At 44.6% G+C, this 26,895-nt stretch overlaps 1 long non-coding RNA gene across 1 annotated transcript; it reads right to left on the minus strand.

Annotated features, from left to right (window-relative positions):
• Positions 1-1,123: 1,123 nt before the first annotated feature.
• LOC309889406 lies at positions 1,124-26,356 on the minus strand. The gene is made up of 4 exons (XR_014319227.1): positions 26,341-26,356; positions 26,216-26,271; positions 6,482-6,698; positions 1,124-1,301 (listed from the first exon to the last, which is right to left on the minus strand). It is a non-coding gene; the product is annotated as an uncharacterized lncRNA (long non-coding RNA).
• Positions 26,357-26,895: the final 539 nt, after the last annotated feature.

Genomic DNA, 26,895 nt, shown 5'->3' on the forward strand with positions numbered 1-26,895 from the left:
TCCCGTGTTTCGTTAACACTTGAAACCACACTAAACAATAAATGTTAACAGTTCTAACCAGCAACCCCCCTCCCGCAACTTCCGTGCCTTAACAGAGGGGAAAACAAGCAATCCCAGATGGCAGGGCGTCGCCTCAATCACCCTACTTTATTTCCTCTAAACTCTTTACATTCCTGATGACTTCATCTTTAAGAGTTTGATGTTATCACCAACCACGAGGCTTTCCGACCCCCATTGCCACATTACCAAATCTCCCCCTTCTTTATTAATATCAACCATTTTTCTGACACGAATTACCACTCCATATATAACAATCCCTCCTCTTCTTCTGAATGTCATTAATTCGTGTCTTGCCTTCGAATTTGTCCAAGGCCAATTGAACCATAAAAGAATGCTTTCACAATATTCTCTGTAAGTTTTATAAACAAGTTTTTAGCAATGGTTGGAATCCCATATTTAGCTCGTGTTTCAATTTCATGATTCCGCAAGGTGTATAATAATTGTACTTTTCCCAATCAACCCTCCTTCATTATTAACTCTTACCTCTATCCACCATTGATAGGGGACCTCTTTTGGCTCATAACTGGTTATCTTATTGTTTTCATTACATCGAGCATACTCTGGTTTCCATAGCATAGGTTTAATAGGCATAGTAGTGTTTGTTCCTGAATTCTTCCCCTCCAGGTGTTAACAATACATTCACTACAATTCTGAGACCAATAGCATGTAATTAGGAGAGGTCCGGTAAAGGCCATGTTACCCAGCAGTTATTACCCTAAGGGGTTGCAGCCCTTGGTAAACCTTCTTGAGCCACAGTACTGGTCCCTTCTGCAGTCTTGCCCTCTCCCTGATGCTTCTTAGGAAATGGTTCAGACTTACACACCCGATGGTTCTTCTATTTGCGTTCAACTTTTCCACGAGTTAGTGGGGGCTCGATTCAAAGCAGATAACCAATCATCTAGGTAAATTTTCCCACCTATTATTAAATTTTCAGGTAATTCAAGATGTTGCAGTTCCTCTACTGGAGGTGGCACTCTCCCTATGGGATTTTGGGGTCCCCAAATCCTTCTATTAGGGCCTTTATATGAGTTTCCAATGATTGCTAATATTCTAATCAATACAAGATTTAATATACATACAATTAGCATCCAAAGGGTAGGTATGCCCTGATATACTTCAAGTTCTTTTAAGCTTAACTTTCAGATCTCCAGGAGTAGACTCAACCTTCCAGGTTCCTGTTACGGGTCCCTTTACTCGTGATGCATGTGTCCACCCCTTTTCCACCGTTCTTATAGCCGTCTCTGTAGTAAGCAAGACAAGATAAGGACCTTCCCAATGTGGAGACAACGATTCTTCTTTCCAAGTTTTTATCAACACTTTATCTCCAGGCTGTATTTTATGAATTGTGAACCCCAAGGGCACATTTTGAGCCAACACCCCCTTCTCCCGAAGTTCGTTCAATTGTTTTCCCAGAGTTATCACATATTTCTGGGTCTCATAGTCTTCTATCAGAGAATGATCTAAGGGCATTCCTTGGGAATACGGCATACCGTAAAGCATCTCATAAGGTGATACTCCAGTCTCCCCATGTGGCATGGTTCTTATGTTTAGCAATGCCAATGGTAAGCATTTTACCCATGATAATTGAGTCTCAATCATCAATTTGGCCAATTGGTGTTTAATTGTCTGATTCATTCTCTCGACTCGTCCAGAACTTTGAGGATGCCATGGCATATGATATTCCCATTTAATGCCCAGGGCCACAGTCCTTTAAAACCTTTGAAGTAAAGTGTGTCCCCTGATCGGAATCAATGCTCCCGATTAAACCAAAGCAAGGAATAACATTCTCCAACAGGTTTTTAGCTACCACTGCAGTGGTGGCTTGTGCTGCAGGATAAGCCTCTACCCAATGTGTTAGTTGATCCACGATTACCAACAGATATTTATATCGTCCTACCTTTGGTAGTTCAGTAAAGTCCACCTGTATTCTCTCAAATGGTCGATATGCAATTCTTCCTCCAGCAGGTGCTTGCCTAATCACCTTCTTATTTACTTTTTGACACGTTAAGCATCCTTGGACGGTTTGTTTGGCTATCTCATATATTCCTACACACCCATAAAATTTTAGAAATTGATCACTCAGTGCTTTTGTTCCCCAGTGGGTTTGTAGGTGTAGCCGTAAAAGTAGATGCCTAGTTTGTTCCTTTGGCAGTATTGCTCTTCCATCAGGCAGAATCCATTTTCCTTCTTTCAGTTCTGCTCCTATGGTCTTTATAATTCTTATTTCTGCTTCTGTATACTTTTTCTCTTGTGTCCCTTTTCCGTTATCTGTTTCTTGTAGGGTTAGGACTATACATCATGCTTCCTAAGAGCTGCTTCCCTAGCTTCTCTATCAGCTAGGTTATTCCCTCTTATGTGGAAGCCAGTTCCCTTTTGATGTCCTCTGACATGTACCACAGCAATCTCCCTAGGTCCTCTCAATGCCTGCAATATTTGAGTAACTAAAGTTTGGTGAATCAGCCCTTTTCCCTGGGTGCCTATGAGTCCCCTTTCTTCCCAAATTTTCCCAAATGTGTGGACTATTCCATAAGCATATTTAGAGTCTGTATAAATAGTGCCACTTTTTCCTTTCAATAGTTCTAGGGCTCGTAATAATGCATAAAGTTCACATGCTTGAGCGGACCAGGCAGCACTGAGTGGTCCCGATTCTATTAGGACCATATCCCCATTTACGATGGCATATCCTCATCTTCTTTTTCCATCTACTACTTTGGATGACCCATCAATAAATAATTTTTCCCCTGTTTCTAATTCTGTCTCCTCGAGATCGGGTCGGATTTTGGTTTGTAATTCAATCATTTCCACGCAGTTATGTTGTCTTTCTGTTAGGGGTTCCCCATATAGAAATTGTACAGGACTCTGTGCAGCAGTTACTTTTAGTTCTAAATCAGGGGAGTCGATCAGGATGGCCTCATACTTCAGCATCCTACTATCAGTTAACCATTTTTCAGCCTTTTGCTGGAGTACTCCCCTAACATTATGTGGAATATATATCTTCAGAGGTGCCCTAAAAGTGACTTTTCTAGCTTCCTCAATCAGTAAGGCAGTAGCCACAATTGCCTGTAAGCACACTGGCCACCCCCTACTCACAGGGTCTAATAGTTTGGAACAATATCCCACAGGTTTCTTGATTCCTGCCCATTCTTGAGTTAGTACTCCATATGCAGTTTGGTTAGAAACATTTACAAATAAATAAAGGGTCTTTCTAAATCTGGGAGGCTCAGCACTGGAGCTTCTATTAACGTTTTCTTGATCAACCTCAACTTTTCCTCATCTTCCTTGTTCCACTTAATTTTTTCTCCAGTCATTTTTTCATATAAAAACTTTGCCTTTTCACTAAACCCTTCAATCCAGGGCCTACAATATCCCAAGAGGCCGAGCAGTTGCCTCACTTCCTTCTTCATTTTGGGTGATGACAGGGCTAAAATCCTAGATACCCTGTCAGGATCCAATTTTTTCTTTCCTTGGCTAAGCCAATGTCCTAAGTACCTTACTTCCTTTTCCACAAATTGTAATTTAGATTTTGAGACCTTCAACCCTTTTTTCCCTAAGAAATTAAGTAATTTAATAGTGGTTCTCCGTGTCTGTTTTTCAGTCTCCCCAGCTATTAATAGGTCATCCACATATTGCAACAATTTTACTTCCCCCTTTACCTCAAAAAGTTGTAATAATTTTTCTAAGGTTTGGCCAAATAAATTTGGGGATTCAGTAAATCCCTGAGGAAGTACAGTCCATCTAAGCTGTTGTCGCCTTCCTGTTTTAGGGTCTTCCCATTCAAAGGCGAAGTAATTCCGTGACCCTTCACTTAATGGGCAGGCCCAGAAAGCATCCTTCAAATCTATTACACTATACCATTTATGCTGAGGTGTTAGGTGGTTTAATAAAGTATATGGCTTCGCCACCACTGGGAATTTGGTTATGGTTCGCTGATTCACAGCCCTAAGATCCTGAACCAACCTATATGATCCATCAGCCTTTTTTACTGGCAAAATGGGGGTATTATGTGGGGACATACACGGTTCCAGCATCCCCTTTTGGAGCAACCTTTCTATAACTGGTTTGAGTCCTCTTTTCCCCTCCAATGGGATAGGATATTGCCTAATCCTTATTGGCTGTTGTGGATCCACTATTTATACTACCAAGGGTTCCATATCTAATTTTCCTGAATCTCCCTCTTGATACCATACTTGTTGGTCTATTTCTCCCTCATCTTCTTGGGTTAGGGTATATAGCTGAATTTTTAATTCTCCCCCCTGGCTCTTGATTTCCAACCCTAATCTTATTATTAAGTCCCTTCCTAATAGATTGTGCTCAGCCTCAGGCACCAGCAATAGGTCATTAAGACATAGTTTCTTTTCTGATTCTATTTCTATATTTTCCAATATAGGAACCTTAAAGGGCTCACCTTTTGCTCCTACTACCATGGTATTCCTCTTTCCTTCCTTAACCCCTTTTGGTAATTTTCTAATAGTTGATTTCTCCGCTCCAGTATCTACCAAAAAATACACCTCTTCCCTCTGGGGACCTATTAATAATTTTATCAAGGGCTCATTCGATGTTCGTGTCCCCAAAAGATATAGCCCCTGACACCCCTAGTCTTCCTTAAACATTTCTTCACCCTGTTTCTTTTTTCTACAGTTCCTTTGAAGATGCCCCTTTTTGCCACAATAGTAACAGATAGGGATTCTATCTTGTTGTCCTTTCCATTTATCCATGGGTTCTCTTTCACCCTGTTTTTTTCCTGATCCTTTCCTGCTTTCCTGTCCACTTGGTTTTTGACTTTCCCTTATTGCTGCCATAAAAACATTTGCTTTTGCCTTCTGTTTTTCCCCATCTCTCCTCACATAGACCTTTTGTGCTTCCCTCAATAATTCTTCTAATCCTTTTTCATGCCAATCATCAAGTTTCTCCGATTTCTTTTGGATGTCTTCCCAGGATTTTGCTACAAACTGGGTTCTCAACAGTGCCCCTCCTGCAGGGGAATCAGGATCTATACCCGAGTACATCTGAAGGCTTTTTCTCAGCCTGTCTAACCATTCAGTTGGAGATTCGTCTCTGCACTGACACTCGTTAAAAGCTTTATTTATATTTTGTCCCCTTGGAACCGATTCCTTTATCCCTTGTATCATTATGGTCCTAAGATCCCTCATATTTTGCCTCCCCTGAGCAGCCTGATGATCCCAGTTAGGGTTGGTATTTGGCCATTTCACATCCCTTGGAGGACCTCCCTGATTTTGTCTTTCCCACAGTCTCATTCCTGCTTGCCTGATCATTCCTCTTTCTTCTATAGTGAAGAGGATTCCTAATATGGACTGCATTTCTTCCCAGGTATACATGTTCGGACCTAGGAACTGGTCCAACCTTTCGGCAACTCCTAAAGGGTCATCTAAAAGGTTTCCTATTTCTTAAATCTGACGTGTTCAAAGGGACCACTACAAACCCTATTCCCCCCTGGTTCCCCCCAAGGGGTACCTCCCTCAAAGGGCAAAGGCCTCCTAAATTGTCAGTCAGGCCTCGTGTTTCACTTTCCTCCCTTTCTATAGCCCTTATCTTACTTCTAGTCCTTTGTGAAGGAGGAGAGGGATAGAGAACAGGGGCCGTGGGCAATCGACTTTCAAAATGTGGCGGTTCTGGTTGCCGTGAATAGGGAGGGGGTATATTATCCTGAGGTTCCCATTCTTCCTTTCCCCTGTCAGTTCTTGTATTTAAAGCGAATATTTGTTTTGGGGGAAATGCGTTTGAGGCTCCTACCCATAGAGCCGCATAACCGCTTTCTTCTTGGTTAAAAGGCTCCTTAGAGTTAACATAGCGGTTTAATGCCTGACATACCCAATCCTCAAAGGATCCAAAAACTGGCCAAAAAACATGTGGCCTTAAAGGTTCCTTTGGCCATTTTATCATACAAAATTGAGCCATTTTTTCTTTATTTTTTTCCTTTCCTCGATTCCCAAACATCCTAATATTTTAACATTATCCCTAATGGGCTTTCTGGTGGAATGTCTGGGCTCTCTGAGTCTCCCAGGTCAGAGAATCTACTTTCCCCCAGACCCATCCTGGAACCTTCAAATAAGTTCCGAATCCCTGGAACCCTTAAAGAGGTTCCAAATCCCTGGAATCCTCTAAGAGGTTCCGAATCCCTGGCCGAATCCCTGGAAGCTTAAAATAAGTTCCGAATCCCTGGAAACCTTAAAGAGGTTCCGAATCCCTGGCTGTGTTTGTGTAGAGGTGTCTTGCAAGTGGTTAACCCACCCACAAATTCCTAGACCAATCGCTTCGGTCCTTCACTGGCCGAGTCCCTCGCGGGAGATCGGAACCGCGGTTAGAAGACCTCCGCACTCGCTTCGGAACTACGTTCTGTCTCAGTCACACCCTTACACACAGTCACACAGCCGAATCCCACCCAACCGAATGGTATACTCACAAATCGGGTCTTTGCGCGCAAGATTACGGGTCACTGACGGAAAGCTCTTTTTTTTTTTTTTTTTTTTTCTTGACTCTTATGTTCGAAATCTTGTTGAACTCTAGCGCCGCTATCAGCAATGGCCACTACGTGGGGCGCCTCCCTTTACCGGTCGCAGATCCAAAGTCCAAGAAGATCACGTCGGGGTCACCAATTTGTTATAAATGAAGTCTCAACTCTGAATAACATAAAAGAATATTTATACATAAATAACATAAACGAATATTTATAAAAGGCAAGTAAACAGCGCTGGGCACGCGGGGAGTCTATGCTCTACCGACACGCACACACAACTGTCGAACTTTCCAAATATATATAGGACATTGCTGTTACATATTTACAAGAAAACCCGAGTACGCCTATACATATGTATATCCTATCCCCGCTTCATATTATAATTCTCTTTGTAGTGGTCATTGTGGGTGAAAGGCTCACGGTTTCCCCATCACCATATATAACAGACCCCTTGATTAGTCCGAACCATGATGTTGTTTTGATCTGGTTCTCGGGGTATGAGAGGCTCCTGTTATCTGGAGGTCTAAGCGCAGCACAGGCACAGTACATCACAATTGTAGCACATATTCATTCTTAATCAACTGCTCTCTAATTTCTAATTCCAATGTTTCAGCTGCAGCATACTTGCTCTCTTCCGGATCCACGGGTATTCTACTATTAACATTAATGTTCAAAGCCTGACAGACCCCGTCCTCCGTGGACCCAAATATCAACCAAAATACATGGGGTCTTAGGGGTTCTTTTGGTCATTCTATCATATAATACTGGACCATTTTTAATTTACTCTTTCAGTTTCTGGGGCCCCTATTGTTCCAATTTCTAATCATTATTCCTAATTGACTTTCTGGTAATTTGCTCCCTTTCTTCTGGTCCTTGGTCTTCAGTTCTGTCTGACCCATCTAGGAATTTTACTATGGCAATTCCCACAGCCCTTGGTTACCTTAGTAAGAGTGTCTTGCAGGGGGTTCAGGACCTATCACCCACCCACGAATCCTATAGGAATCACTTCCTTCACTGGCCAAGTCCCTCACAGGAGATTGGAACCATGGTTAGAAGACCTCCACACTCACTTCGGAAGTCTCAGTTACACTCTTACACACACAGGCAACCAGATCCCACCCAACCGAACGGTATACTCCTTAAACACTTACGACTCCATGGTCTTCGTTCAGATCTTCGTGCGCAGAATTATGGGCAAAATACAGTGCTGCAGCCGGCAAGGGAGCTCATAACAAAATCAAATTCTTTGCTTACCTTTATTCAGGTTCAAGATGGCATTAGCCCCGACCTGACTCGAACAGGAGCCACCAAATGGTGGGGCGCCTCTCCTAGATCAAATCAGAATTCAGGAACCAAAGCCATCCCAGACGAGCCCCCATTTGTAATAAATGGCTCAGTCTTCAAAACAGGACTATAATCAAAGTTTACAATTTATTAAAGGAATAGAGGTAAGCAAACAGCGCTGGGTGTGTCAGGAGTCTCTGCTCCACCAAGACACACACCAGTTACATCAAGCAGCTGATTTTTATGTTCCTAGGCTGATACATATTCATTACTACTTCTAAAAAAAACAGGGTTATTATAATTAGTTTCCAGAATCCAAACCCTCCTACTGGAGCATGCGTATCAGTCTCCAGTGGTCCCTCTGGGGGTCTCTGGTGCTGAAGGCTCATAGTCTTCCTCCCTCTTGTCCTTCTCCTTTGTCCAACTTGGCTGTATGTCAGAGACTTGTGCAACATCCCCTGCAAGCTTTGTCTTTTAGTTGTTCTTCAGCTCTCCCCGTCTCCTTAATCTCCTGGCCAGATATCAGAGACTTGCATAGTGTCCCATGCAATAGTCATAATAGTTAGCAGTTATTCTGAAACCCCCAGATATCAGAGACTTCAAGGAAAAACCTACAATGACATTTCCCTTCAAGCTCTCTATTAACACGAATTGCTAAAACATTCCTTTGCAAGATACAAGAACTATATACATTAACCACTCTGTTTTTCTTAGACTTGTGGTTATACAAGGGTATGTAAGACAGAAGGTCACATTCATCATACCATGTGGCCCTAGCATTGTTCCATACTGACATGAATCAGATGAACATATCTCACACATATTCTCCCACAGGCCAAGTGATGGTTGAACGATCACACCAGGTTTTAAAGGAACAATTAGTGAGATTAAAAGAGGTCAAGAACATCGATGGGCGATTGTCCACGGCATTGGTTGTCTTGAATCACTTATGTTTGACTAGTGACCGAGAAGAGCCTCCTGCGAGTATTCATTTTCAAACAATAAATAGAGAAGCACCAAATGTGTTACCACAAATAAGAATGAATTACCGAGATCCTGCTACAGGAAATTGGAAAGGGCCATACAGTTACAGAAATACAAATAACACCTGTGGTTACAATGACACTGCTAGGCAGGGTTTAGGGGCTTATAGCATGGAGACAAGGGGTAACAACTACAGCGTTTGGAACAATCGTACAGCTATGGCCTTACCTCCTGATGTTTTTCTGATTTGCAGGGATAGGGCCTGGCAAGGTATCCCTGTAAATGCTATCGGAGGTCCATGTTACTTAGATAAACTCACTATATCTGCTCCTAGCTTGTCACAGTTGTGTGAGATCACCAGACATAAATGGGCATTGCTCGCACCGGACTGCAATGATAATGTTGAATTGCTTCGTGTTGCAGCTAGAGTGGCATTGGCAATTTTCGTGCCAGGAGTGGCGTCTGTGGCCGCACTTAACAACTTAGAAAAATTGGCATGCTGGGCCGAGAAGCAAGCCCATGCCACGACAGAGATACTTGAGGAGATGTTACCAGATACTTGAGGAGATGTCTGCAACATGCGCTCTTACAGGATCGAGCTGCTATTGACTTCTTGCTCTTGGCTCAAGGGCATGGGTGTGAGGACTTTGAGGGAATGTGCTGTTTAAACCCTTTTGATCATAGTGAGTCAATTCACAAATCCATTACTTTCCTGAAAGAGCACATGAGAAAGATTCAATATGATATCAATCCTTTCAATCAGTGGCTCCCTGATTTGTTTGAAATGATGCATAGATGGTTACTGGGATTAATCAAAGAGGGATTAAGGATTCTGTTTGTTGTGGTGTTAATCATCATTGCGTGTTGTATTGTAATAAATGTGGTTAAAGGTTACTTGCAAAACTGTTACATCAGGCTTGGTTTGCTCAAAAAGAAAAAGGGGGAATTGTTGAGGTATTTTTGAAACAGCAAAGATCCCATGGCTTGCTGCAGCTGAGCAAACCAAGCTACCAGGATGACTATGAGAAGTTCCCATGGCAGTGTTCCCACATCGCCTGATTGAGGAATTTAAAAAATATTGTTGCCAGCAGCTGGCTTCAAGGACAAGGTCTACGTGACTGCTAATCACAAGGAGGTTGTTTTCTTGTAGTTGTTTGTCTGAGTGCTTTTGACCAATAATCTTGTGAGACACTATCCGCCCCTGTTAAGTTTGCTGTAAAAGTCAGGCTATTCGGGTAATAAGAGGGAGCATGATCTGACCATACTAGTGTCTGTCGTGCTTTCGGCTGTTCTTCCTGCAACACCTCCCCTTTTCGCATGTGTACTAGAGTCCTTGGGTGGTCATCAGGCGTATTCTGGTGGTGTTTTGATGAAGGCCAGAAGTCTTCCTTGCTGCTAAACTTCTGACCCTTTATTTCTTTGACAGACTTCAGCAGTCCAAGCCAGTTCTTGCTGCTTCTGTTATCTATGTGCATACAGTCTTTTACTCCCTTATCTTTAGTGTCATCCTGTCCTTGTAGTTAACATACAGATGTGTTAGCTAAGACCTGCAAAATCAACATCCTTTATCTTGTTCCCTGTCTCAATAGGTATCCAAGATCCCTATATGGGGAAGGCTTATATAGCATGGGAATTTTGTGGGAGACTTATGCCTTATCTGGAATGTCATTTGGATGCTAGGGTACACAACCTTTGGTGTTTGGAAAGGCATCATTTATTTATACAATAAAACAAATTAATCTAGCCCATTGAGTAAGAGTACATTTTAATATTGTAACTTAAATCTAGATATCAATATGAATGATCTGTCTGTCAGCTAGATGTCTGAATTTCCATTATAGTGAATAGACATGAGACTTATTTAGTCACAGACTAAGCCAAACTTTTTTTGTCATTTGAGATACCATAGGATAATGCAGCTGGCATCTAGTTACCGCTCTAGAAATACATGAAAATGTGTGGATCCTGTCATATCTGCCAGCTCCATTCAGAAGTCTCAAATCTGACAATCATTTCCTCCCCCTGACTTCACTGAATATATCAACTAAGAGATAAACATAGGTATCTAAACATCCCCTGAAATGCTCTGGGACACTGTAGATGTTCAGATGAGGCAGATAAACATGACATAGGAGACCCACATCCTTAGTAGCAGTGTGAAGGCTAGTAGGATGTAGTAGACGAAAGACAACTGTATCCTGGGCTGCATCAAAAGAGGTGTGACCAGCAGGTTGAGGGAGGTGATTCTCCCTCTACTCTGCTCTCATGAGATGGTGTGGAATAATTGCCTGAGGTGACTTGGAAATTAATCTGATATTTACATTATAAAGAAAAGGTACAGCACTGAAGAAGCTTTCAGGGTGGAGCGTAGCTGCACTACATAGAAGCTCCCTAGGCCTCCAACCATAGATGTTGACCTCACCAAGGGAACTTGGTGTGCTGATTCTAAGAGGAATGGTATGGAGTGTGGAGCAGAGTGGAGACACCACAGCTAGGCTCTGTGATAAGATGGGAACTTGACTGTTCTTGTGCACACTGGAACCAATAAGCTGCACATTTGCTACCCTGAGCCAACGGCCTGTCATGTTTTTGACAAAATGCTGTACTTTTGGTGAACTTTGCCCATTATAATATCATTATAATACCAAAACACACCTCCACCCCAAAAGCTACCCACCTCCAAGGTGTAACCACACCTCACTGAGCATGCACTTTAAATTTTTTCTAGTCTATAAAAGCAAAGCGAGAAAATTTAACACCAATCATAACAAAGGTATGCATGACTAGAGTCACACTCAAGCTCCACCTAAAAGATAGAAAATGGTATATAAATTAGCTTAAGGGAGAGAGGATGTTAGGGAAGATACCATAATGCAAGGAAAGATCCCTTCTGACTTCTGGGATCAGTCAACGGGCTGAGCCTCTCTTCCCCTGCATTGGGACGCCTTTGGGTAAGATTTGAACAATTGGTTATACCAAGTGCATCCCCAGGAAACTTAGAAATCTCTATAGTGGAGCTTCATATCTTTTAACGTGTTTATAGCCAGGCTGTGTTACTCATACTTTTGATATTTGTATGTGCTTTACAGACAGTGAATTTATCACCTGCAATTCAAAGAACCTGTGTACCCGTTGCTTTAATAAATTGCACTACTCAGTAAATCTAGCTGTGGTATTTCTCATTGAACATGACCAAACTCTTTTAAGTGTGGCTGTGGTAGTTCATGGAATGCAAAGACTGAGGGTATATTATGTTGTTTGTGAATCCGTAATCGTGATATGTACGCTGAACACAGCTTATAATGGCTAATTGGACATCATTCACAATTACTTCAACCTTCAACATAAGCTCTGGATCCCCCAGAACAAGGACATAAGGACATGGAAGTGTGAGGAATGTTTTAACAATTCGTGTCCATAAAGAACAATTTTGTTTGAATCCTGTCTGCCTCTGGGCCCTGCACTGGCAATTTAATTCTTGAACCACAGATGCAGTGTGTCCCAGTCTCCCCCTCATTCTAGTCAATTTATCACGTCTTCAGAAAACACTCCTTAAATTTATGAACCTGTTTGCTTTTGTTATTCCGGACTTCTATTTCTAACACTGCTATAGATGTGTCTGTGAATGGCTGGGGAAGAATGTTTTAATTACTCGTGAAGCTGTTTGTGTTTGATGTCTGGGAGTTTCAGAACAACTGATAACAACTAGTGACTGTTATGAGATACTATGTGGATCTTTGGTATCTGGTTAGGGGGGGCCGAGAGATAAAGAGGAAGGAGAAAGAAGCTGAAGGACGGCTGGGAGACAAGACTTGAAGAGGATGTTCTATAAACTTGGTATGGTGCCCAGTAAGTACAAAGGGGGAGAGGAAGACTATGAGCCTTCAGCATGAAAGACCCCTGAAGACCCCCAGAAGAGACCCCCAGAGGAGACTGCGCATGCTCCAGTAGGAGGGACTGGACCCCGGAAGCTAATTATAATAATCTATTTTTTTAGAAGTAGTAATGAATATGTATTAGTCTAGGAGCATAAAAATCAGCTGCTTGATGTAACTGGTGTGCATCCTGGTGGAGTGGAGACTCCCGGTGCACCCAGCGCTGTTTGCTTACCTCTATTCCTTTATATTCTTTCAATAAATCCTATTTTTTATTTAATCCTAATTTGAATCCTGAGCCATTTATAACAGAAGTATTAGAACAAGTCCAGAGGAGGGCCACAAAGAGGGGCTGGAACACCTCTCCTAGGAAGGTAGGCTGAGGGAGTTGGGGTTGTTCAGCCTGGAGAAGAGAAGGCTCTGGGAAGACCTTAGAGGGGCCTTCCAGTACCTAAAAGGGGCCCTACAGGAAATCTGGGGAGGGATACGGCAAGGAGCAAAGGTTTTAAACTAAAAAAGGGTAGGTTAAGATTAGATATTATAAATAAATTCTTTACTGTGAGGGTGGTAAGGCACTGGAACAGGTTGCCCAGAGAAGTTGAAGATGCCCCATCCCTGGAAGTGTTCAAGGTCAGGCTGGACGGGACTTTTATCAAACTGATCTAGTGGGAGGTGTTTCTGCCCATGGCAGGGGGGTTGGAATTAGATGATCTTTAAGGTCCCTTCCAATCCAAACCTTTCTGTGATTCTATGACTCCTTGGGCAGCTGAGCTTGCACTGGATTGGACTTATGGTTCACCAATGATGCTAAAAACTTTTCTGATGTTGACTGTGGATAAACCAAAGTGCCTATCTCCTGTGACTCACTAACAACTGCTCCATGTCAGTTGAAACTGCTTGCCTTTTGCTTGCTTTTTATTCTTTAAAATGTGTGGCTCCCATGCTTTCAAATAGCATTTTAGAGCTTAATTAGGTGAGGCTTTGCAAGAAACTTCAATCGGAGACATACACAACCTAGAAATGTAGTAGCTTTTGTTTGATGTGTGAGTTAGCATTATTTACATAAGCACTAGAGTGGTTGGTATCATAAGCACTAGAGTGGTTGGTCAAACAATAAGTAAGGCAAGGTGGATGTATTATCCTAGGTGCTCAGTTCTCTGTCTGTAGTAATTTTGGTGTATTTACAAGCTGTTTACAGTCTCTGTCAGATAAATCTAATACTCAGTGATATTAAATACTTTAAATACAAAATTATGAGATTTGAAGGTTTTTGTTCTACAGACATTTCCCCCCCCCCAAATGGGTACAAAGGAATGCATAATCACTTTCATTCCAACATTAAACAATTGGCGGGATACTCAAGTGCAGAAGGCAAAAATGAACTGTTTGAGCATATGTATAAAGCTTTTGTGTAGTCTGCAGCGATTGGGCACATCCTCAGAATATTTAACCTGCTGCTTTTTTCTTTACCTGTTCTGTGTGATTTGAGTAATTCCACCACTCTTCAACCTTACTGTGCTTGTAAATTTGTTTTATACAAAGTATTAGTCAGTCATGTAGAGATACTCGCTTCAGATCTTGAGTTCCCAAGTAGTCAAATGCCCTATTTTTCTTTAGAAGCATTTAATACACTATAGAAGTACAAATTGGGATCATAGCCTTTGATTTCCAGTGAATCTGACAAATACAGGGTTCTCTCAGTTTCATTCATTTCATTGAACTTAAAATTGATTTCCCTAAACCTTAAAACTACAATGAACAATGAAACTTCCAGATGTAAAAAATCTCTTCCAAAAATTTAATCTAGTAGATGAATGCTACTGCTGGGGATATAGCAACAAATAACTGAGCATGGACAGAGTAATTCCAATCACATAATTTAAAACCAAATTACAATACTGATATAATACTGAGCCAGAAGGACATATGGTTCTCTCCCTGATAGAACAATAGAGACAAAGCTGAAATGTTTTATGAACAGATAGGCCAAACCTTGACTATGTTTATTCAGATAGAAGGAAGTTTAGAAACTTTGTATGTCTGGTGCTACCTTACTCACAAATTAGTCTATTAAATTTCCTTGGTCTCACTGGGAGAAGGCTCAAATTGTACAAGAAATTGTAACATATTTAGGTTTTGAAATTTTAAAGGGACAGAAACAGATAAGTAATAACAGGAAAGAAGCTATTTGCCAACTTCCAGAAACTTGGAATATTCATTTATGGCTTTCTTGGGAATGGTGGGATGGTGCTGCATATAGATTCCTAATGATGGATTGATGGTGAAACCTTTATATGAATTACTGAAGTTATCCAAAGGCCCCCTTCAGTGGACCAGTGAAAGTTGAAATGTATATATTCAGCTTAAAAAAAAGTTTGATGAAAGCCCTGGATTTAGAGCTGCCTAATTTAGAAAAGCCTTTTGAACTGTTCACCTGTGAAAGGCAGGCTGTAGCCCTTGGTGTCCTGACCCAACACTTGGGGGAATATAAGCGAGCAGTGGCATACCTTTCCAAGCAATTGGATCCAGTAAGTCAACAACAGCCTGGATGCTTGAGAGCGGTGGCTGCTACAGTATTGTTAATACAAGAGGCCCAGAAGCTCACCATGGGACAGAAAATAACTGTTTATGTTCCAGACATGGTAACTACAGTGTTGGATCAGAAGGGGGAACATTGTCTCTTCCCTAGCAGAATGCTAAAGTATCAGATGGCACTGATAGAACCAGATGATGTGACCCTCAAGACTAGAGCTGTGGTCAACCTTGCCATGTTTCTCTCAACTTGATATGCAAAAAGTAAACCTGAGCTTGATTGCTTCAAATGTGTAAACATCTGGACATCAAAATATGCCTTTGGAGTAATGCATGCACATGGAGCCATTTGGAAAGAGAGGGGACTACTGTCTGCACAAGGGATAGAGATAAAGCATAAGGAAGAAATTCTGAGTTTACTTGAGAGTATACAAATCCCTTTTGCTATTGCTATTACGCATTGTAAAGCTCACCAATCAGGGTGAACCACCCCAGAAAGAGGAAATAAACTAGCTGATTTAGCTGCAAAACGGTCTACAGAAAAAGGCATGGAAAAAGAAGTACTAGCTATAGTGCCAGAGAAAAGTTTCTCTCCAGAAAAACCCTATTTATGATAAGCAAGATTTAAGATTAACTGAAACTTTAAAAGTGGAAAACTGAAGGGATGCAAGACATGGACTCCTGATGGCTCTTGAACAGGAGACGTTTATTACCCTTTTTCACTACTACGTATACTTTCCCTGTAGCCCCAAGCAATGTCCACTCGCCCGAATCTGTCATACAATTGGTTAGAGACCCTCAGACACATGCCTTGAGCCAGCCAGCAACTGGCCACTGCCCAAAGCTCATCTTTAACACTGTAGCCAATTTACTTTATCTCAACCTTGCTCAAGTTTTTGTTTCTACCACTTGTTTCCTCATTATCTCTAATTCAGGGACGTGTGAAACAGCATGAAGCCACCTGCGAATTCCTTTCCTACAGAAAACTGGCAGAATGGATGGGCAGTTGCACCCTCAGGTCTAGTAGTGGTATCCTATTCCCTTATGAATAGTCTAGTGAAAGAAGGACATAATGCTGTGCACTGGGAAACAGAAAATTTGCTAAAGCATTTACAGAAGTTATTTATTAGCAGGAATATTGCAAAGACTATTAGGCCAGTCACAGAGAGGTGTGAAATATGTTGTAGGAATTATCCAAAACCACAGAATAATATTCAATTTGGAAAAACTACTGAGGGGCAGGCATCTGGAGAGTATTGGCAAATAGACTTTACCGAAATGCCAGGAAAAGGGGGGGCTAAAGTATTCGTTGGACACATACACAGGTTGGCCTGAGGCTTTTCCATGTCATACTGAGAGAGGGAGTTAGGAGAATCTTATCAAGTAGTGATAGAGCGCTGAGAGCATTAAATTAGGATGCTACTTAGTGTCTTTGCTAACTATGGTGCATTGTGCAAATTAACTAAAGCAAGAAGCCTTGGGCCCCTTACCAAGGTCAGTCTCCTAATAAGAATGTGAGCCTATCTTAAGAAACTGGTAGAAACTGGTCCTACAGATGGACAAGAGCCAAGGAGCAACTGAGTCTGCGCAAAGACAAGAGGTCAACTAGCAGTGAGGAGGAAGAATCATCAATCTTCATCCCCATGACCCCCGAAGACCACCACCAGAATACACTGTGCAAGCGCAGATGGGAGGAATTTATGGAAATGACTCCTTGGAGCTAATTTTAATATGAAGCAGGGACATGTTATGAATAGGTGTATTGGGAAACTTCATGCATACATGTATGTAACTCTTTACTGCATAAAAACAAGGGAAGTTGCCGCGTCAGGTGCCCACAACTTTAGTGGGACTACCCCCCATGCTTCCCAGCGCTGAATAAACATACCTACTTTACAATCTTACTGACTGTGGAGTCTGTTTTCCGCAAGTCACTACCAATAGGGCAAAAGTAGTAAAAGCTTTGTTAAAAGAGGTAATCCCGAGATTTGGAATACCTTTGGTGTTATAAATGAAGATACAACTCAATCTGAATTTAGTAATATTTATAAAAGGCAAGTAAACGGTGCTGGGTGTGCGGGGAGTCTATGCACTACCAACAAGCACACACTAACATCGAACTTTCTAAATATACAGAACATTGTTTTTACGTATTCATAAGAAACCCGAGTATGCCTATACCTATGTACAATCAGAAAAGGTACCAATTGAAACATAAACATGGCAAAGTTTTCTGAATTCTGGCAAGCGTTTAACAAACAATCCTTTAAGTCTATTACTATTAATATCCATGACTGGGGGAGCATAGTTGGAGTTGGTAATCCTGGTTGAAGTGCTCCCATGTCTTCCATGACTTCATTAATTTTTCTCAGATCATATAACAGTCTCCATTTTCCATTCCTTTTCTTGATTACAAACACCAAAGAATTCCAGGGCTAGTCGTGGGAATGATATGTCTCGCTTTAAGTTGTTAAGCAACTTGGCCTTCAGGCCTTATGTATCCTATTCTTCCCGGATCAAAGGGAAACATATCCATCTCCTTTTCAAGGCCAATAGGGCCTGGATTAAAAGGCACGTTCAGGTCACCAGGGGGTATAACAGCAAAGGCCTGTGATGGCAGTAGCGGCAGGGGGACCAGTGATGTAGCAGAAGAATCAGTGGACGACATATATCACATTTGGGAATGTCATCAGACAGAGGTCCACAATTAATAGCCAAGATAGTTACTGAGATAATCAGACTATTAGGTATTAGTTGGGATCTGCATACCCCCCCCTCCCCCCCAGGCCCCAGTCTTGTGTCAGAGTAGAAAGAATGAATCAGTCTTTCAAGAGTCATGTGATATATGGAGTAGTAATTCGTGTCAAGAAGATGGTTGATATGAATAAAGAAGGGGGAGATGTGGGAGCATGGCCATGGGGGTCAGCAAGCCCCATGGTTGATGAAAACATCAGACTCTTAAAGATGAGGCCATCAGGAATGTAAGAGTTTAGAGGGAACAAAGAAGGGTGATTCAGGAGAAGCCATGCAATCTCGGGTTTTCAATGGAAGTTGCTGGGTGTTTGCTGTTGCCGGGCAAAGTTGTTTGACAAATGAAAAGTTGTTTTTGAAAAGGACTGCTGTGGTGTGAAGGGTGTAAGAGGGGAAGCTGTCCTCAAGATAAAAAGGCAACATGATGAAGTTATGTCATCAATAAAGAAGTAGAAAGAAGGAATGAAAAGGAACAGGCTAGCAGAATGGACACCAGGACAGGAACAGGCACATTGATCACCTCCTGAAGATAGGTTCAGCCAAACTCAGCAAAACACTCAAAGAAGCTCATATAGAAAGTCGCTGGAAATAGGTGTATCATGTGGGAATAGAAATGTTGTTTTTGCAGAGTTACATTGTTTAGAGGGAAGGAACGTGGTACTAAGATATGCTTACAATAATAAGAAAGCTTAACAGGCGACCTTGTAAAATGTAGACAACCAGAATCCTTAGAGCAATTAGACGGAAATCACTGTGTAAGAAAAATTACCACCTCAAAGAGTATAAAAGTCAAAAGAAATTTGAAATTTAACAGGCTGGCAACTGAAAGCCATCTATTGTCTGTGAAGCACCAGATAGATTGTGAACCTGGATTACCCAGTCAATGGGGAAACAGGGGAGGGTCCTGTTCCTCAAAATAAAAAAAAAAAAAAAAAAAAAAGTATATAAACTATGTTATGGAACTAGTAGACGCACTCTCCTGCTTGTGGAGCGAATATTGAGAATATTGAGAAAATATTGAGAATTTTGCCTTTCATGATACTGTCAGTACTAACACTAACTGTGTGTCCTCTTAGGAGAACTCCTCCCTGCTCCTTACCAACAGAGAGGTTAGGAGTTTTAAGGAGATGAAGTCTTTAACTGAGGACCCCAACAGCCTAGCTGAACTATTAAACCAGGTCCTAGGACCTAACTTATACTCTTGGGTGGGGGGAATTATGTCTATAAGTATGTTGTTTACAAAGAAAGAGATGGGAATGATCAGGAGGAGAGCTGCTATACAAGAATGGCAAAGAGGCCTGAAGGCGAGTGTCAGAAAGGGAGATGGGAGGGAAAGGCAGAGAGCGAAACTAATGGTATTGACAGTGCAACGGGTAGTGAGGCAGAGGGTTGGAGAAAGAGGAAGAAAATCTTCAGGGGGAGTCAGGGCCAGGATGGAAAGGAGAGGAAGAGAGATGAAGGAATGGCAGGCAAAGAAGGCTGCCTGTGTTGCAGCCTGAATCTTAGCAGGGACAGGCTTTGATAAGATGTTTCAAGTGTGGCCAGGCTAGCCACTTCAAATAGGAATATCCAGAGTGAAAGAAGGAAGAGAGAAGGAAAATGGGATGAAATACGGTATAGAGCATCCTGGAGGGAGAAAGGTATGGAATTAAGTTGGCCCTTGACTGAGACTTTGGTGAAAGTACAGGCTGGAAAAAGATAAGAAGAAGTGTTGGGAAACTGACCAAACACCACAGCAAATACACCAAGGCTTCTAAACTGTTAGTTACTTAGATAATGCTCCCGCCTTTTTTCTTGTCACACTCAAAGCATTTAAGAGCAAAAATAGGATCACAAGATACACTGCCAGGCCCACATATTGGGCACCACCAATCAACACTTGGATAAAACAGCACTTCTTTTCAGTCTGTCACGCACTTCGTTCGTCTCCGGCCGCTCCCCTCACGGAGAACACGGAACCGCAGATCGGAACTCCGCACTCGCTTCGCAGCGACGCTGCGTCTCACTCCCACAGCACAATCATGCAATCACACAGAGAGGCCTCTAGCACATCTCATTCATACCACAAGAATATAATTTAGAATGATAACCAACCAAACAAGTATTGCCTCTGACTGTGTTCTTCGTGGAGTGACTCATTCCACTTGGTTTCAAACCCTTACACAAACGCTTTCAACACAAAATACCTGCACGTTTAAGAATAAGACATACAATTATTAACACTCCAGTTAGTATCCCTCCAGCAGCTGAAAACATACCGCTTGTCCGCAGCTTCAGGAGGCCTTTGTCTGCTCCTGCGGTGAGCGGCCGAGAGCGGAGTCCCCTCCGAGCAAAACACTCAGGCTGCACCTAGGGGCATCCGCTAATCATTATTCCTAATGGACTTTCTGGTGGTATGTCTGGTAATTTGCTCCCTTTCTTCTGGTCCTTGGTCTTCAGTTCTGTCTGACCCATCTAGGAATTTTACCATGGCAATTCCCACAGCCCTTGGTTACCTTAGTAAGAGTGTCTTGCAGGGGGTTCAGGACCTATCACCCACCCACGAATCCTATAGGAATCGCTTCGGTCCTTCACCGGCCAAGTCCCTCGCGGGAGACTGGAGCCGCGGTTAGAAGACCTCCACACTCGCTTCGGAACTAAGTTCCGTCTCAGTCACACTCTTACACACGCAGGCAACCGAATCCCACCCAACCAAACGGTATACGCCTTAAATGCTTACGACTCCGTCGTCTTCGTTCGGATCTTCGCGCGCAGAATTACGGGCAAAATACAGTGCTGCAGCCGGCAAGGGAGCTTGTAACAAAATCAAATTCTTTGCTTACCTTTATTCAGGTTCAAGATGCCATTAGTACCGACCTGACTCAAACAGGAGCCACCAAATGGTGAGGCGCCTCTCCTAGATCAAATCAGAATTCAGGAACCAAAGCCATCCCGGACGAGCCCCCAACTGCTATAAATGACAATTCCCCCCTTTTCTTCTTTATAAACCGTTGATTTTTGAAAAACCTTTCTCTAAGGTGTAATTTGGTAGATTTCGTCTTCTCCTTCGCTTTCTTTGCTTTCCATCTCCTCATTATCACCTTATCTGAGTAAGGTGGTGGCTCCATGGTCATTTGTTTCAATAGTGCGGTTTCAGTTAACCACTGTACTAGTCCTCTTACACGGGGGATAATGCAGCAACCAATGGCTGTCAAAACTCCTACAACTACGATCAAGGATGTAAATATGCCTACTTTTTCTGCCAATTCACTGGCAAGGGTGGTAAGCCCTTGCAATGCTCTAGTTACTGAGCCATCTGGGGCAGTATTGCTGGGTGTAAGAGTGCAACAATGGTTGCTCAGTATCACACACACACCCCCCACCTCCTTCCTCCGCGAGCATCATACCTAATGATGTTCTGTTTTCCCAAGCCAGTTTGCTGGTGCCATCTAGTTGTTCGGCAATTCCTCTCATCGCATCCCTTGTATAATTTATGACTCTCCGCTGATTAGAATAAATATAATTAATCCAATCCACATTCTTATCGATCGTTACCCACCAGAACAGTGACTCAAACCCTGCAGCAATTTGATTCCTGGCTTTCTGTTCATCGGAAACTCCTCTAGGCACCCCAATAGAATCTACGTATACTCTGTCATCGAATGATACTCCTAAGCTTCTTTAACTTCTTCTGGGTATTTGTGATGTTTCTCTTTCAAATGCCAGGGTGAAGGGTATAGCTAAACGAACAAGCGCACAAGTGCCTCCCCAGTTATATGGTAGGGTGGACCGTAAGATCTTCCCTCCACCGTACCACCAGAGATCTGCCCTGGGTGGGGATCTCAAGTCTTGAGCAGTTTCCCATCAAGTCCTTGGTAGCACAAGGCAAATTCTCCCAGATGCTGGGTAGCACTCACACCCTGCCGTGAGAGGCAAGCTGTATGGTTACCTATAGCTGTAGAGAATGCAGGGGGAACCGCGATGTTGCTATCACACAAGGAACAGCAAAGAGAGACTTACAGGCCTCATTTCCCCAGGCAGTCTTTTCTTGGTACAATGTAATCATACATTGCATCCCCTGGGAATCCTTGGTCACACTTAAAACATCTTATCAAAGCCTGTCCCTGCTAGGATTCAGGCCACAACACAGGCAGCCTTCTTTGCCTGCCATTCCTTCATCTCTCTTCCTCTCCTTTCCATCCTGGCCCTGACTCCCCCTGAAGATTTTCTTCCTCTTTCTCCAACCCTCTGCCTCACTACCCGCTGCACTGTCAATACCATTAGTTTCGCTCTCTGCTTTTCCTTCTCATCTCCCCTCCGGACACACACCTCCAGGGCCTCCCGCAGGAGGGCCCCCCAGTGACTGTTCACTACATCCCCCCACCTTCTGGAGCATTTTCTGCATATCTTGCCAGGCTTTAATCACACAATGAACTTTCAAGAGCCCTTGGGATACCGGGTCCTCGGGACTCATCCCCGAGTACTTTCTCATTCTGACCCCAAGTCTCTCATATGATTTCTGTGTTGCACACTATCCTTACTCCAGCCAGGATTGGCAAGTGGGTATTTCTGCTCTGCCGGTAGTACCCCTGGTCCCGGAGGATGAGCTCTTTCCCATTCTTGTATAGCAGCTCTCCTCCTGATCATTCCCATCTCTTTCCCTGTAAACAACATACTTATAGACATAATTCCCTCCCCCAAGAGTATAAGTCAGGTCCTAGGAACTGGTCTAATTGTTCAGCTAGGCTGTTGGGGTCCTCGAATAAAGACTTCCTCTCCTTCTTAAAAGTCCTAACCTCTCTGCTGCTAAGGAGGGGGGGTAGTTCACCTAAGAGGATACACCGTTAGTGTTAGTACTGTTAGTATCAGGGAAGGCAAAATTCTCAATATATCTTCTACCTTGTTCTAATTCTTGACAGAGCCTAGAGTACGATCCTTCTTTAGGGACAGTGTTAACTACAGTCCCTGTCTCCCTTCCTGGAGTGACTGCTGCTGCCACGGGTACAATATTAGGATTATAGGGAGCATAACTTGGCTCCTTCTCCGAAAAAGGAAGCTTATTGTTTACACATAAACGTAAAGCCTGAATTTTCATCAGACCCGTATTTTGGCCAAAATACTGCTGTTTCCTTAATTGGTTCTTTTGTCCAGACTGATACACAATATTTAATTTTTTTTCTCCCCTTCTACAATCTCCTCTAATTTTGGGATTACGTTTCCAATTTCTTATCATTCTTCAGGAAGAACTGTTGGTAGGCACTCCCCCAGGGATATTTCCCATTTTTCCTAGCCCTTGTCAGTGTGCTGCTACAGAAATTTCCCTCCTGCAGGGTACCTCACACTAACGTTCCGATTCTGGAAAATGGGGGTGTACTGCCAAGCACTTCCCCGTGCAAGGGCTACCACACACCTATGAATTTACCAGATTCCCTGGTGTACTTCCAAGCACTTCCCCCGTGCAAGGATTACCGTACACCAAATTTCCCTGGTGTACTTCCAAGCACTTCCCTGCGCAAGAGCTTACCGTACACCAAATTTCCCGAGACTCTTCCTTTCTCTCCCTTATCTCACGCTTCGTCCGTCTCCGGCCGCGCCCCTCACGGAGCCACAGAACCGCAGATCAGGACTCCACACTCGCTTCGTACAAAAGAACGTCTCAATCACACATCACGCAGAGTCTCACCCGACCCCCAAGGCAATACTTAACATTTCTTACCTTGGTCTGTGCACAGAGTTACCGGATCAATTAGCAAACCCGGAGTGCCTACCTTCTTCTCTTTCCCAGTACTTCACGGATCCCGCCTCTTTAATCAGTCTCGGGCCCTCTTGTCAGCTCTCCGCAGAACCGCCACCGTCAATGCACAGGACCGTTGAAATCAGCGGGGCATGCTTTCCTCCTGCTGCGGCGGTGGGGCTCCCCGGTAGGTGACTGGATCCCGGACGAGCCCCCAAATTGCGAGAAACACTCCGTAGCCAATAACTTAGGCTCAGGCGAGGATCTCAGTGAAGTAGTAATTTACTCACGATTGATTGCAATGGTGGGCGCCCCACAAGCAGGAGAGCACACCTACTAGTTCCAAAACACAGTTTATATGCTTTTTGATGACAGGACCCTCCCCTGTTTCCCCACTGAGGGGGTAATCCAGGGACCTTAAAGATCACCTAATTCCAACCCCCCCCCCCACCCTGGGCAGGGACACCTTCCACTAGACCAGGTTGCTCAAAGCCCCATCCAACCTGGCCTTAAACACGTCCAGGGACAGGGCATCCACCACTTCTCTGGGCAACCCGTTCCAGTGCCTCACCCCCCTCTCAGGAAAGAATCGCTTCCAACTATCCAACCTAAGTCTACCCTCTCTGACTTCAAAACCATTACTCCTGGCCCTATCGCTCCTCTCCCTGGCAAAGAGTCCCTCCCCAGCTTTCCTGTAGGGCCCCCCCCCCCTTTAGGTACTGGAAGGCCCCTCCAAGGTCTCCCCGGCGCCTTCTCTTCTCCAGGCCGAACCACCCCAACTCCCTCAGCCTGCCTTCCTAGGAGAGGTGCCCCAGCCCCCGGTCATCTTCGTGGCCCTCCTCTGGACGCCTTCTAGTACGTCCACGTCCTTCTTGTGCTGGGGACCCCAGAGCTGAACACAGTACTTACTCTAGGTGGGGCCTCACAAGAGCACAGCAGCAGAGAGGGAGAATCACCTCCCTCCACCTGCCGGCCACCCTCCTTTTGATGCGGCCCAGGATACGGTTGGCTTTCCGGGCTGCAAGCGCACGTTGCATTGCCGGCTCCGGTTGACGAGCTTCTCATCAACCAACGCCCCCAGGCCCTTCTCCTCAGAGCTGCTCTCAATCCATTCTCCGCCCAGCCTGGATTTGTGCTTAGGATTGCCCCGGACCAGATGTGGGACCTCACGCTCGTAGCCCCAAGCGTTATTTATGACCCTATCAGCTCCACCCCAAACGCACTGGTGGCTTTTGGGCGCTGCTCCCTGCAGGCAAATCCCCGCTTTTGCCAGGGCAGGCCTTACCTTTTCAGAACTTGCTCCACAACCTTCCCTGAGAGCCCCACTTCAACTGCTGGTGTTTCCGAGGGGGAAAGCTGCACCTCCCGTGCAGGGGGTGGCGGGAAGGAATACAAAGCCTGCGCTCAGCCCTGACGCATCACAACTGGGTTTCTGCTCAGCTGGGGAGGAAGCTTCTGGAAAACTAGGTAGCGCCCCCCGAGGCTGCCCAAGCGTGGTCCGCGGTGCCCTGCAGCCGCACGGAGAGCGGAGCTCAAACTGGCCCGACACGGCGGCAGGGACGCGGCCGTCCCCACACGTGCAGTTCCTGCCTGAGGAGGCCACAGCGCTTCTGCCTCTCTGACAGGCTTGGAGGGTAATGACATCAGAATACGCTCGCTTCAGTTTGAGCTTCCAGGCGGGCGCTACTGCCATCGGGATGGCCCACGGGGACGGGGCTGGGGGCAGGCAACCACAGGCAGCTTTAACATCTCAGTCCTCCCCGTCGGCCATCTCCCAGCTACCACGTGGGCCAATCAATGTGACCAGACACCAATTCACCCAAGGCAACAAAAATATTTACAAAGCTACATCTCTCTTCATAACTGTTTGTTGTTTACGGCTGAAACCAGTCCTGGGATAGGATATGCTACCTGGACCGAGCAAAGCCTTTGATGTGGTCCCTCACCACATTCTTCTCTCTAAATTGCAGAGGTAGGGCTTTGAAGGATGGACTGTTGGGTGGATAAAGAATTGGTTGGCTGGTCGCGGCCAAAGGGTTGTGGCCAATGGCTCTATGTCTGGGCGGAGGCCGGTCACAAGTGGCGTCCCTCAGGGGTCGGGCTCGGGACCGGTGCTCTTCAACACCCTTGGCAATGGCATAGACGACAGAATCGCGCAAGTTTGCAGATGACACCAAGCTGAGCGGTGCAGTCGATACAATAGAGGGAAGGGATGCCATAAGTGCAAGGCGTTGACCTTGGGCTGGGGCAATCCTAGGTATCTCTATAGGCTGGGAGAAGAAGAACTTCAGAGCAGCCCCGCGGAGAAGGACTTGGGGGTCCTGATGGACGAGAAGCTGGACGTGAGCCAGCAGCGCACGCTTGCAGCCCGGAAGGCCAACTAAGTCCTGGGCTGCATTAAAAAAGGGGTGACCAGCAGGGAGAGGGAGGAGATTCTCCCCCTCTACCCTGCTCTTGGGAGACCCCACCCGGAATACTGCGTGCAGGCCTGGGGCCCCCAGCACAAGAAGGATGTGGAGCTCTTGGAAAGGTCAGTCTCACCTCTGTCCCTGAAAAAGCTGTTGGAACAGCTTGTTCCGGATGCCATCTCCAAGCCACTGGAAGAGAAGAAAATTATGAGGAGTAGTCAGCATGGATTCACCAAGGGGAAATCGTGCTCGACCAACCTTGTAGCCTTCCATGATGGAATCACCAGCTGGGTTGATGGAGGGAGAGCAGTGGACGCCATCTACCTTGACTTTAGCAAGGCTTTTGACACTGTCTCCCACGACATCCTGCTAGCAAAGCTGAGAAGGCGTGGGATAGACAAGTGGACGGTAAGGTGGGTTGAGAACTGGCTGACTGGCCGAGCTCAGAGGGTGGCGATCGGTGGCGCAGAGTCCGGCTGGAGATCTGTGACTAGCGGTGTTCCCCAGGGGTCGGTGCTGGGTCCGGTCTTGTTCAACATCTTCATCGACGACCTTGATGAGGGAATAGTGTCCACCCTCCGCAAGTACGCCGATGATACAAAGCTGGGAGGAGTGGCCGACACGCCAGAAGGCTGTGCTGCCATTCAGCGAGACCTGGGCGGGAAGAAACCAAATGAAGTTTAACAAGAGCAAGTGTAGAGTCCTGCACCTGGGAAGGAACAACCGCATGTATCAGTACAGGCTGGGGGATGACCTGCTGGAGAGGAGCTCTGCGGAGAAGGACCTGCGGGTCCTGGTGGACGACAGGTTGAC

Source organism: Aythya marila, assembly GCF_965140915.1.
Source record: "Aythya marila genome assembly, chromosome: W".
Lineage (NCBI taxonomy): Eukaryota > Metazoa > Chordata > Aves > Anseriformes > Anatidae > Aythya > Aythya marila.